This window comes from Tupaia chinensis, unplaced genomic scaffold, assembly GCF_000334495.1.
Source record: "Tupaia chinensis unplaced genomic scaffold, TupChi_1.0 Scaffold000250_1, whole genome shotgun sequence".
Lineage (NCBI taxonomy): Eukaryota > Metazoa > Chordata > Mammalia > Scandentia > Tupaiidae > Tupaia > Tupaia belangeri.
In genome coordinates this window covers 3,259,326-3,272,826 of record NW_006159730.1, presented here as the reverse complement: position 1 = coordinate 3,272,826, position 13,501 = coordinate 3,259,326, and the positions used below count along the sequence as shown (strand labels likewise).

The 13,501-nt window shown below is 37.0% G+C and overlaps 1 protein-coding gene across 1 annotated transcript in view; it reads right to left on the bottom strand.

The window, feature by feature from the left end:
* CTNNA3 (catenin alpha 3) overlaps window positions 1-13,501 on the bottom strand; it is a 1,606,653-nt gene that overhangs the window by 1,369,364 nt on the left and 223,788 nt on the right. The gene's annotated exons all lie outside the window — the stretch shown is intronic.

The following is a 13,501-nucleotide window of genomic DNA, read 5'->3' as shown; positions in this document are numbered from 1 at the left end:
CAGCATATACAGAATGTGAGATAAATATTTGTTCAATGCACAAATAAACGACTATTCAGAGGTGAGTGACTGAAGTGGAGGGAAAAGTATCTGAAGTTAAGGAAAACAATGCAGAAAATCGTAGAACCGTTTAAAAAAAAAAGCTACCAAAAAAGGCAAAACAAAGATATTTTGAAACATACAGAAGTTGAAATAATCTACTTCTAATAGGCCTTAGTTACAAAGAATTTAATGGGAGCCCTTCACAGAATAGGAAAATGACACAAATGGAAATCTGGATATACACAGAGAAATTTTAAAAACAAATGGTAAGTATGTAAGTGAATATGAATAGTTTTTCTTGAATTTTAAATCACTGTAAAAATTGACTATTTAAAGCTAAAAAATTAAAATGGATTATATAATTTATAACAAATATACAATTGTATAATAATAATAGATAGATTTGGTGTTAAGAAATAGAAATGTACAGGGACCAACAGTTAGCATAATGGTATGTCGCTAGACTCCCACGTAGTCAACCACAGTTCGCATCCCAGACCTGGTGGCTTAAAACTCACGCTGGGTGCATGTGCGTGCATGCCCAAAATCCCAAGAGGAGAATGGAGAAGAAGGGATTGTGGTGTGGCCATCCCCCATGGGGGGTGATTTCTCACTTTCTGTCTCTCTGTCTCTCTGTCTGGCAAGCGCACACGCCCTATGGCAAAAACCTCTGCAAAAAATAAAGAAATAGAAATGTACAATTGTAAGACTCATACATAAAATGAAGGCTAACTGTGGTAAATTAAAGATATATACTATAGGGGCCAGCAGATGGCAGAATGGCTACATCACTGGACTCCCACGTAGTCAAATGCAGTTCAAGTCCCAGACCCAGCGGGACTCACACCCAGGCACATATGCATGCATGCCCAAAGCTCACACTGGGAGTGTGTGCATGTGTGCCCAAAATCCTGAGAGGATAATGGTGGAGAAGAGATTGCAGCATGGCTATCCTCCATGGGGGGTGAGAAATCACTTTCTATCTCTCTGTCTCTCCCTGTCTCTCCAGCAAGTGCATGCATCCTATAGCAAAGTCTCTCTTAAAAAAATAAAAGATATATAGTATAGGGCTAATTTCATAGCACACCAGAGAAATCCTGTGCATAGGGAATTGGATCCCACATGGCTGACTGAGTTTCAAATTTTGGCTCAGATGCTTGAAAAACATACCAGGAATAAGCACATGCATGCCCCAAATCCTGATGTAATGGGGAAATGAAGGAAAAAATACTGTCACGTAGCCACATCCCAGGAGGTGATTCTCTCGCTCTCTTTATCTTTCTCTACATCTATCTCTATTTTTCTCATGCACATAAGAAGACATGCCCACTGACAATAAAAAAAAATATTTAAATTTTATTTATTATTATTTTTTAATTTGAACAGAGAGTCAGAGATGGAGAGAAAGGTAAAATGAGAAAGCAAGTCACCAAGTCCAGGACTCAAATTGCAGTTGGCAATGTGGGAATCTGGCATCCCAACCACCATGTCACCTGTTGGCACCCCCCCCAAAAAAATATTTTAAGATACATACTATAAGCCCTAAAGCAACTACAGGTTGAGCAACTTAAATCTGAAAATCTGAAATCTGAAATCTGAAATCAGTAATGTCATAAAATCTGCAACTTTTTGAGTATCAACTTGGTATCACAAGTGGGAAATTCTGTATTTGATCTCATGTGGTGGATTGTAATCAAAACACAGCTGAACAGCAGTTTATGCAGCGTGCCCAAGGGAAAAAAGACTCTCTCAGTCTTCTTTAGCAATATATCTTATCTGTACATGCACAGATCTCTCCATGCAAGGACGTACACAAAGAATAATAAAATGGTCAGACTAGAAGATGATGTAGTGGTTATGTCACTGGACTTCCACATGGTCAGCCATGGTTTGAGTCCCAGACCCGATGGCTTAAAACACGCCAGGTGCTTATGCATGTGTGCCCAAAAATCCCAAGAGGAAAATGGAAGAGAAAGGATAGTGGCATGACCATCCCCACTAGGGGGGTGCGGGTGGGTGATTTCTCGCTTTCTGTCTCTCCAGCAAGTGTGCATGTCCTGTAGCAAAAATCTCTCCAAAAAAAAGTATAATAAAACGGCACATGAGCAGATCAGACACTTCAATAGCAGGTCTCCCATTGTGATGGTTAGTTGAGGTGTCAACTTCATTAAATTAAAGAATACCTAGAAACCTGGCAAAGCATTATTCTGGGTGTGTTTGTGAGGTGTTTTCAAAGGAGATTAATGTGTGAGTCTGGATGGACTAGGTTGAGAAGATCCATCCTCAAGGTGGGCAGGAACCCTCCAATTGGTTGGGATCCAGATAAGAACAAATACAAACTGGTTTCTTTTGCAGAGCAGGATAAACTTTTTCTTCTGTCTTCGATATGAAAACTCAAGGTTTGCCTAACTTAGGATGCTAGGATTTACACCAGCTTCCCTGAGTTCTCCAACTTTTGGCCTTGGACTAAGAATTATGCCATTGGTTTCCCTGCTTTAGGAGGATTGGGACTTGGACTGACCGTCCTAGGGTCTCTAGTTCACAGACAGTTTGTTATGGGGTTTCTTAGCCACCATAATGACATGAGCCAATTCTCCTTAAAAATCTCCATTCATATATCTATATACTTATCCTACTGTTTCTGTCTCTTTAAACAACCCAACACACCTATGATGCCCACTTAGAGCCAAGACTTACATTTGTTTTTCACTGTGTTGTTTTTGCTTATTTTCTGCTCTGTGGTGTGAAGACATTGTTGACAATGTCTAAAATAGCTACAGAAGGATCAGCAAATTATGCAATGATTACATTGCTGGACTCCCACATAGTGGACCATGCTTCAAGTCTCAAACCCGGCAGCTTGAGACTCACACTGGGCACATGCACATGCCCAAAATTCTAAGAGGAAAATGGAGAAGGGATTGAAGCTTGACTATTCTCCCTTAGGGGATGATTTCTTGCTTTCATCTCTCTCTGTCTCTCCGGCAAGCACACACACACACTATAGCAAAAATCTTTCTTGAAAAAGAAAAAGAAGAAGAACTGCAGATACCTGTATGAGTAAGAGTGATTAAAAAAAAAAAAAAGAAAGAAAGAAAGAAAGAGGGACCAACAGGTGGCATAATGGCTATGTCGCTGGACTCCCATGTATTCTACCGTGGTTCGAGTCCTGGACATGATGACTTGAACTCACGATGGGCAAGTTTGCGTGTGTGCACAAAATCCCAACGGAGAATGGAAGAGAAGGGACTGCAACATGGACATCCTCCCTGGGAGGTAATTTCTCACTTTCTGTCTCTCTATCTCTCTCTGTCTTTCTGGTGAGCACACACGTCCTATAGCAAAAACCTCTCAAAAAAAAAAAAAGGAAAAAAAAAAGAAAGGAAAATGTTGGAACCAGCAGATGGTGTAGCAGATATGTCACTGGATTCCCACATGATCAACCATGGTTCGAGTCTCAGACCTGACAGCATAAGAATCATGCCAGGCATGTGTGCATGCATGCCCAAGATCCCAGGAGGAGAATGGAGAAGGGATTGTGGCATGCTATCCCCCCCGGAAGATAATTTCTCACTTTCCCTCTCACTATGTCTATCTGTCTCTCTCTCTCTCTCTCTCTCTCTCTCTCTCTCTCTCTGGCAACAGCATACACCTTAAGGCAAAAACCTCTTATGAAAAAAAGAGGCTATGCAACTGCTATACACATTAATCTATATAATGTTTCATTTTAATTGTAATAGTATAAAACTCTTTAATATCAAATATATTCGGCCTTCTTGTCAATAAAAATGGTTTGTGTTTATAGGGAAAAAAAGAGGACGATTGTATATTTATTATAGCACAGAAAGTCTAGCTGTTAGAGGAACTGAATAGTGGTAAAGTCAAGCTGTTAAAGGAACTGAATAGTGGTTTAAGTGCAAAACATTATATAGAAGAATATGGTATTGAAATGACTTAAGGAAATAGAAGGATAAACAGTTGAAGTTCTTCTATGCTGAAAGTGACAAACAGAAGTTAATAGAAAATGGAAAAATAATACATAGTGCCAAAACCAAAGATCTTGATCATATACTAAAAAGTGGATCAATCAGCACCGTAGTGACCGCATACCACTTAATGGTATACTGATGATAAAATAAGCAAAGAGCACAATGAACTGAAAATTTAAGGAAAGTGTGACTATTCAATAGGCTGGTTACAGAAATTTAAGAAAAGTCATGGCATTTAATTTTATTTTTACTTATTTATTTAGAGAGAAAGATTTTCCCCTCAGGACTTTGGGCACACATGCACACACACCCAGTGTGAGTTTTAAGCCGCTGGGTCCAAAACTCAAACCACCTTCTACTATGTGGGAGTCAAGTGATGTAACTATTACACAATCTACTGGTTTCCATGGCATTTAATTTCTAAAGATTTGTGTTGATAAACCATATGCTGATCATAAAGCAACAAACAAATGTACTGATGAATTTGCCAAGGTCATTGCTGACGAAAATCTGATACCAGAACTAGCCTACAATCCTGACAAACCATCACTTTTTCATTTCTTCTGCTTCAGTAGACACTGACTACAGCTAATGAGACAGCCAATACTGGAATTTGGGATACAACAGATTAACTGTACTGGCTTGTGCTAATACAGAAGGCTCATCTAAGTATAAGCTTGCTGTGATAGGCAAAATCTTGATTCCTTATGGTTTTAAAAAAGCAAATTTCAGGACCAAATAAGGGTATAATGATTACATCACTGGACTCCCATATAGGAGCCTGGTTCAAGTCCTTGACCTGGCAGCTTAAAACTCATGCTAGTCGAGTGCCCAAGATCCCAAGAGGAGAATGGAAAAGAAGGGATTACAGCATGGCCAACCTCTCTGGTAGTGTGATTTCTTGCTTTCTGTCTCTCTGTCCCTCTCACACTCCAGTGAGCACACATATCCTATAGCAAAAATCTTTCTTTAAAAAAAAGGAAAAAAAGGGAACCAGCAGTTAGCGTAATGGCTATGTCGCTGAACTCCCACGTAGTTGACCGTGGTTCGCGTCCCGGACCCAGTGGCTTAAAACTCACGCCGGGCACGTGTGCGTGCATGCCCAAGATCCCGAGAGGAGAATGGAGGAGAAGGGATTGTGGCGTGACCATCCCCCCTGGGGGGTGATTTCTCACTTTCTGTCTCTATGTCTCTCTCTGTCTGTCTGGCGAGCGCACACGCCCTATAGCAAAAACCTCTCCAAAAAAAAAAAAGCAAATTTCTTACCAGTCTATTATTATGCTAATAGAAAGGATGGATAACCAGGGACATCTTTTCTGTTGGTTTCATAAACATTTTACACAGTAGCTCATGCTCCCTGCAGAGGAGATGATGTAGATGATGTCTGCAAGACTTTGTTATTCCTTGACAACTCATCCTGCAGCTGAAATTCTCAGAAAAAAATTATGTTTATGTAGTTTTCTTTTTTAGTTATGCCCAATTTTAGTATCAGAATGATAGAGGCTTCATAGAATGAGTTTGGAAGGGTTCCTTCTCTGTAGATCTTTAGAAGCATAACAGTTTGAAGAGAATTAGGTTAGCTCTTCTTTAAGAGCCAAGTCATCAGAACCTGGGCTTTTCTTTGTTGGGAGACTACTTATTACTGAGTCAATCTTGTCACTTGTAAATCGTCTATTCAGGTTTTCTATTTCTTCTTGATTCAACCTAGGTAATTGATACATGCCCAGAAATTTGTCCATCTTATCTAGGTTTTCTAGTTTGTTAGCATATAGTCACTCATAAAAGTCTCTCATAATTTTCTGTATTTCTGATATACCATTAGTAATATTAACAGTGTCATTACTGATTTTATCTATCTGGTTCCTTTCTGTGTTTTTGTGTTTTGTTTTGTTTTTTAATTAGTCTAGCTAATGTTTATTAATTTTGCTTATACTCTCAAAAAACATTTTTTGTTTTATTGATTTTTTTCTGTGTGTATCTCTTTTATTCTCTATTTCATTTGTATCAGCACTAATCTTTACTATTTCTTTTCTGTTATTTTGGGGAATTTTTTTAGTGTTGCTTTTCCATTTTGCTGAAACATAATGTCAAGTTATTTGTTTGCTACATTTCTATTTTTTTTCTTTTTGAACACTAATGGCTATAAACTTCCCTTTTATGACAGCTTTCACTGGGTTCCAAAGGTTATGGAAAATGGAATTAACCTAAGTGTCCAAGAACTGACAACTGGGTTGTAAAACTGTGGCACATATATACTATGGAATACTACTCAACCTTAAGAAATAATGAGACCCCATCATTTGACTCAATGTGGATGAATATGGAAGATATGTCACTAACTGAAATGAGCCAGACTTTGAAAGACACACACTGTATATCCCCTCTCAAAATGTACTGAATGTCCATACTCTAAGGCAAAAAATGAAAATCCAGAGACCAGCAGTTAGTGTAATGGCCATGTCACTGGACTCCCATGTAGTTGACCGCGGTTCGCATCCCGGACCCGGTGGCTTAAAAGTCATGCCGGGCACGTGTGTGCACGTGCCCAAGATCCCAAGAGGAGAATGGAGGAGAAGGGATTGCAGCATGGCCATCCCCCCTGGGGGGTGATTTCTCACTTTCTATCTCTCTCTCTCTGTCTGTCTGGCAAGCACACGTGCCATATAGCAAAAACCTCTCCAAAAAAAGGAAAAAATAAAAAAAGAAAATCCAAAGATATGATAGTAGAGAAGATAAACATCCATAGTAGATACTGTAAAGGAGGGAAGTGGATGGTAGAATGTGAGTGGGGGAGCAAAGAGAAGAAACAGTTAACAGACAAAAGAATGTAAAGTTCTCTATTGAAAATGATGCATATGATAATATCCTTGATTTGACTATCATGTGATACATATATATTTTGAAAAATCATACTGTGCATTATAAAGATACACAACGATGGAATGTAAACTTTAAAAAGGTGGAAGAATTTTAAAAGTTACATGATAAATAAATAAATGCAAAGGATAAATAATAAAAAGTAATAATTAAAAAAATAACGTTCATGCCTTGTACTTCCTCCCAAATGTGAATTCATTAAATGTCGCCAATACTTTTTAAATTAAAAAAGAATAAATTCAAAGATAAGTTTTTGACCATCATGCTGGCAGCAATGAGCAGAGGCTGGGTAGAGAAGATTTTCAAGAGTTGATCAGCATGAGCCCAGCTGCAGTGACACAGACATAGAGCAGTAGAGACATGCTGCGTGATGCTAGAGGACATGTGGGAAGGCTCCAGGTTTGTGTCCCAGGTCTACCTGAACACCACTGGCACATACATGGATGCACCCATAATCCTGGATAGCTGTAGGGCTATGGGAAGGATTGTGATGTAAAACTCAGTCAAGGTATCTGTCTGTCTCTGTCTGTCTCTCTCATAGGAAGGAAATAAGTAAACTTTGTTTTTAAAGGAGATTAGTTTGAAGGATGCTACATATGTTATTGCCAAAACTTAGAACACAGCAACTAAAGACAAAGCTTTGCATACCTGCCTCAAGATCTGGCCTGCAACCATATTTGGTGATGCTGATAAACAAGGTGCTGACTTTGAAGGATTCTGTATGTCAAGTGAGAAAAAAAAAAAAAAAAAAGATGTCTCACTTCCTCACATATGCAAAAAATATATACCTTTTAGAGCCTGTTGTTAGTAAGGTGGAAGAAGTGGATATAAAAGAAGTTTTTAACATCAACAATGGGCTTAATTTATCCACTGACTGATGATGAAATAGCATAGTTCTGAATCAAAATAATCATAATAATAGTGATCATCAAGTTGACGCTGTTAACACTGCAAAAAAATAAATAAATAAAAAGTGCCTACAGATGACATGGTGAAAATGTATGATGGCTTACTAGAGATCTAGAGTAGTAGTGCTCCGTAATAGAACAAGAAATCATGTCAGTTTACAAAATCAAAGGTAAAATTCTATGACAAAAACTGCTATTAATGAGGCAGATGAGTCTAGAAGAAACATTTAAAAGGGTCATCCAGCACAATGCCCCCTCATCCCCACAGGATCCACTTCCTGGACCCTTAACTGTTTTTGAGGTTTCTTTTAACCTAAAATATAGTTTACAGTAACCTTCCAGTCAAAACACAGTGTCCTAGTGGAAAGTGAAAGCCTGACACTTTTCATGTTGCAGTTGTTTAACTGCTGATACAGGCATTCAGATTATGCTGTCATGCTGTTTAGTTACCTTGAACACATTACTTTTTTATTGTATTACTAGCATGTCATATTTTTTACCATTAAGTATTTATGTGTGAATAACTAAGAAAATGATTGCTTACTGGTAGCATATAAATTCAGAATCAGGAATGATAATGATGCCAAACCACAGATTGTTTCCATGGATGGCTAAGATAATGACAGCTCTGCTTTCTGATTGTTCAATGTACACAAACTTTGTTTCATGCATAAAATTATTGTAAAATATTGCATAAAATTACATTCATATAAGGTATGTGTAAAACATAAGTGAGTTTCACATTTAGACTTGGGTCCCATTCTCAAGAAATTTTATTATGTATATACAAACATGCCAAAGTCCAAAACATTTTTGGTCCCAAGAAGTCTAGACTAGAGTTATTCAACCTGTACTATAATAAAAACAAAAATTTACAGCTAACAAGTTGATAAAGAAGAAAAGATAGATATAGAAAATGTAGTCAATTACTTTCTAAGATGGGAGAAAAAAGAAGGCAAGAAGAACAAAAAACAGATGAGATAAATAGAAAATAAATAGCAAATGGTACATTAAACCAACCATATCAATGATTACATTAAATACAAATGTTGTAAAGACCCTAATTAAAAGAAAGAACTTATCACATTAGATAGAAAATCAAAGTCCAAATATTTTCTACCCATAAAAAAAAACTATACACATAAACATAAATATTGGGTTATCAGAAATATCATGACTTATTTTTCTATGTTTTCCTATGCAAAAACACATCATGACTTTTTCAAACAACCCAGTTGGTTCAAAGTAAAAGTCAGAGGGGGTAAATGCCTTGTAAACAACAATAAAAAGAAAGATAGAGTGACTATATTTATATTAGGAAAAGTATACTTCAGAGGGGAAAATATTACATGATATAAAGAGCATGATTTCATTAATAATAATAGGGTCAATTCCTCGAAAGGAAATAACAATCCTGAACACTGATGCACCTAATAAGAGAATATAGCATATATAAAGCAAACTGGTAAGGCCTAATAGAATGAATAAACCCCAAATTACTTTTGAGCATTTACTACCACTTTCTCAGTAATACTAGAAAAAGTAGACTGAAAATCAGTAATATAGAAGACTTGAACAGTGATATGATAATTAACACAGAACATTGCACTGAACAATGGCAGAATACATTCCTTTAAGTACAGTAGAATATTTATCAAAATAGGCCATATTCTTGCCCATAAAACAAGCCTGAATAAGTTTAAGAGAAATAAAACAATATAGAGTATTTTTTTCTGACCACAATAATTTATATTAGAAATTAATTACAGAAAGAACCATAACAGCCCAAAACACTTGGAACTAAAATATCATACTTCTAAATAACCAGGACAGCTCCATGGCCTACTGGTTAAAGGAGTTGGATCCAAAATGGCTAATTGTGCAGTTTGAATCCTGTCCCTAGAAGCTTAAAAAAACACACAAGGCATATGAGCATGTGTACCCAAAATCTCCAGAAGGTGAAGAAATGAAAGAGAAGGAATTGCAGTATGACCATGATCCATTAAGGGTTGTTTCCCCCTCTCTTCTCTCTGTCTTTCTCTGGTGAGCTCATGCACCCTTTGGCAAAATCAAAAACTAAAAAACCCATAGAGTAAAGAAGACATAAAAAAGAAAATTAAAGAATATTTTGAAATGAATGAAAATGAAACTACAACATATCAAAATTCACAGAATACAACTAAAGCCGTATTTTGAGGAAAATGTATAGCAGCACTAGAGGCCCATTTTAGAAAATCACTCTGGTCTAGAATCAATTACCTAAGATTCCACCTCGAGAAGTTTAAAAAACAAAAAGGCAAATTAAAGCTGAAATCTTTTTTTCAGGAAAAAAGGGAATAATGAAGATCAGAAATTAGTAAAATAGAAAACAGAAAAATTGAGGGAAAATGGATAAAACCCAAACCTGATATGTTGATGAAAACCGTAACATGGATAAAGCTTTAGTCAGATTGACCACAGTAAGTAAGTAAGTAAATAAATAAATAAATAAATAAATAAATAAATAAATAACACAAGGTCAGCAGGTAGAGTGGTGGGTAAGGTACTGGACTCCCACATAACTGACAGTGGTTCAAGTCCTTGATCTGGTGACTTGAAAATCACGCCAGGCACGTGTGCATGCATGCTCAAAATCCCAGGAGGAGAATGAAGAAGAAAGGATTGCGACGAGGCCATCCCCCCTAGGGGAGTGATTTCTCACTTTCCCTTTCACTGTCTCTCTCTAGTGAGTACACACACCTTATGGCAAAAACCTAAAGAAAAATGTAAAAGACACAAACTGACAAACTCACTAAAGAAAAGTTCCTACAGGTAATCTGAATTACTTTTATATCTCTATATCTCTTAAGGAAATCAAATCTGTTTTTAAAAACTTACTCATTTAAAAAAAAAAAAAGGAAGCAGGTCTGGATAACTTCATTGGCACATCCTATCAAAGATTTAACAAATAATAGCATGTTATGCATACTCTCCTAGAAAACTGAAGAAAAGAAAACATTTCCCAAATCATTCTACTAGGCCAGCATTATCCTGATACCAAAACCAGGCAAAAACATTGCAAGAAAGAAAAACTCTGAAAGAACAATGTCTCTCATAAACATTGCAATTGGATGAATGGTGACTCAAAAAAGGGTAAGTCCATGGTCTAACCACCAGAATTTGTGAAAACTGATCACATGGCAAAGGAGTGGATGTTACTTTACATAATAAATGGTATGATTACATTAAGGGTCTTGAGAGGAGGCACTTATCCTGGATAATCCTTATAGACCATAATGCAATCACATACATCTTTACAAGACAGAGGCAGAAAAAACTTCGACACAGACACATGGAGGAGGTTATGTGAAAATAGAGGCAGAGATTGGAATGACAGTATCACGAACCAAGAATGCCTGGAATCGTCAAAAACTGGAAAATTAAAGGAACAGATCTTCCCCTGGAGCTTCTATAGAGTGTGTAGCCCAATTGACATCTTGTTTTTTGACTTCTGGCCCCTAGAGTTTGAACGAAATAATGTACATTCTTTTAAGCCACAAAGTTTCTAATAATTTGTTACAGCAGCACTAGGAAACTAATAAAAACAAAGTTATTAAAATTCTTAATAGAAGTGTATATAAGAGGGATGTCTTAAATACTAAGAAGTACTAAGGGAAAATGTTGGAAGATGGAGGAAAATGGTGAAAGCCAAGTCAGACAAAGGAAGCACAGAGCAACATGGGTATGTACAAGAGAATGGAAGTCAGTATGTTGTAAAGACAGCTGCATTCCAATGTTCATTTAAGCACTATTCACAATAGCCACAATATGGAAACAATCTAAGTGTCCATCATTCATTACATGCATAAAAGAAATGTGAAATAGACAGCTATAGATATAGTGATAGATATAGATGGTTATGCTAATAACCCTGATTTGATCATTACATATTATATCCCTGCACTGAAAAATAATACTGCATGCACCTTACAAATATGTACAATTATGTGTGGATTAAAAATAAAAATTAGAGCCAGATCTATAATGCAGTGGTTAAGCACTGGTGGGAGTTCAAATCCTGGCCTGGTGGCTCGAAAAAAATGCCCAGTGCATGTGAAACTCCTGATAGGAAGGAGAATTGGAGGAAAAAGAAACATACTCCACTGTGCGGGATGCTTTCTCTTCCCCCTCTCCCAAGAACACATGCACACATGCCCTCTAGCAATTAAAAGATTAAAAAATTAAAAACATAGAAATGTGAAATATGGGAAAGAACAGTTAACAATAATGACAACCTATATTTATTATTTACAGTATGTCAGGGACTGCTTTAAGCAACTTACATTGAATCTTTGCAAGCCCTATGTGTTATTAATTGTATTTACAGATGAAGAAGGGACTAAGAGATTAAGGAACTTGTTATCATACAGCTATGAAGAGGGAAAGGAGGGACTGGAATAAAGGCTGCTAGGACTCCAGAGTCTATACCACCAAGGTGTGAACAGAGTTGACATCATGGGTAGTAACCAGGAATAACAGGGAAACAAGGCATGATGGGTTTGGCTGTCTGAAATATTTTGTAAAGAATTAGTCCAAGCAGACCATGATGGATGGGTGGATGCTTTCAGGTGTCACAGAAACCTTGACTGATTGTCCTTCTGAACTACCCTTGTTTTTGGACAGGGATATCTGAAGGTCTCTGGATGGTGTCACTCAAAGTCTGGATTGTGAAATCTCTGGAAATATGCTCTCTACTCAAGGCTGCTGAAATTCAGACTTTTCTGGGTTAGTATCCAGAAAAGCCTTTTCTAGAAAATGAAGTTTCCAAATGACTTTTCTAGAAAATGAAGTTTCCAAAACAAATTATTTTCACAAAGTTTAGATTTCTACATCTACTAAGTACTAGGTAGTCATAATTGCTTGGATTTCTTATACCTCCCTCTTCAACACATCTTTTCTTACTCTGAGTTTTTTTGCCCAGCCTGAAAACAATGTCCTCAACACACTTCATAATTTTGACATTTCAGTGGCATTTTCCTATTGAACCATGTATTAGTCTTTTTTGTCTCGTCTATTAATCTAAAACTCCTTTAAGACAGGCATTTGACTATCTTTCAGTATATTCCTAGAATCTAAAAGAGTAAAGAACCACAACTTTAGAATGAGCCAAACCAAATTTTGAATCCCAAGTTTTTCTTGTTACTTACAAACTAAATAGCCTTTCAATTTCCTCATTTGAAAGTTGGCAATAATAGCATCTACCTTATAAAGTTGTCATTAGTGTTAAATAAGCTAAGCTCCATAAGCATCTATCACAAATTTCTAGCAAATATTAAGAACTCCATAAATTGCACTTAATAGTACAGAAGTTTAATAGATAAGAGGATTATATTTTTCCTTCAGGAAAACAGGACGTTTTCACAAGATACATTTTTTTTTGAGAGAGAGAGATTTTTGCTATAGGGCTGTGTGCTTGCTAGAGATGCAGAGAGAGAGACAGAGAGACAGAAAGTGAGAAATCGCCACCCCCCTGGGGGGATGGCCATGTCACAATCTCTTCTTCTCCATTCTCCTCTCATGATCTTTGGCATATGTGCTCGCACCCGCACCCATGTAAGGTTTAAGCCATCAGGTCTGGCACTTGAACTGCGGTTAACTGCATGGGAGTTCAATAATGTAACCATTTCAATATCTGCTGGTTCCCAC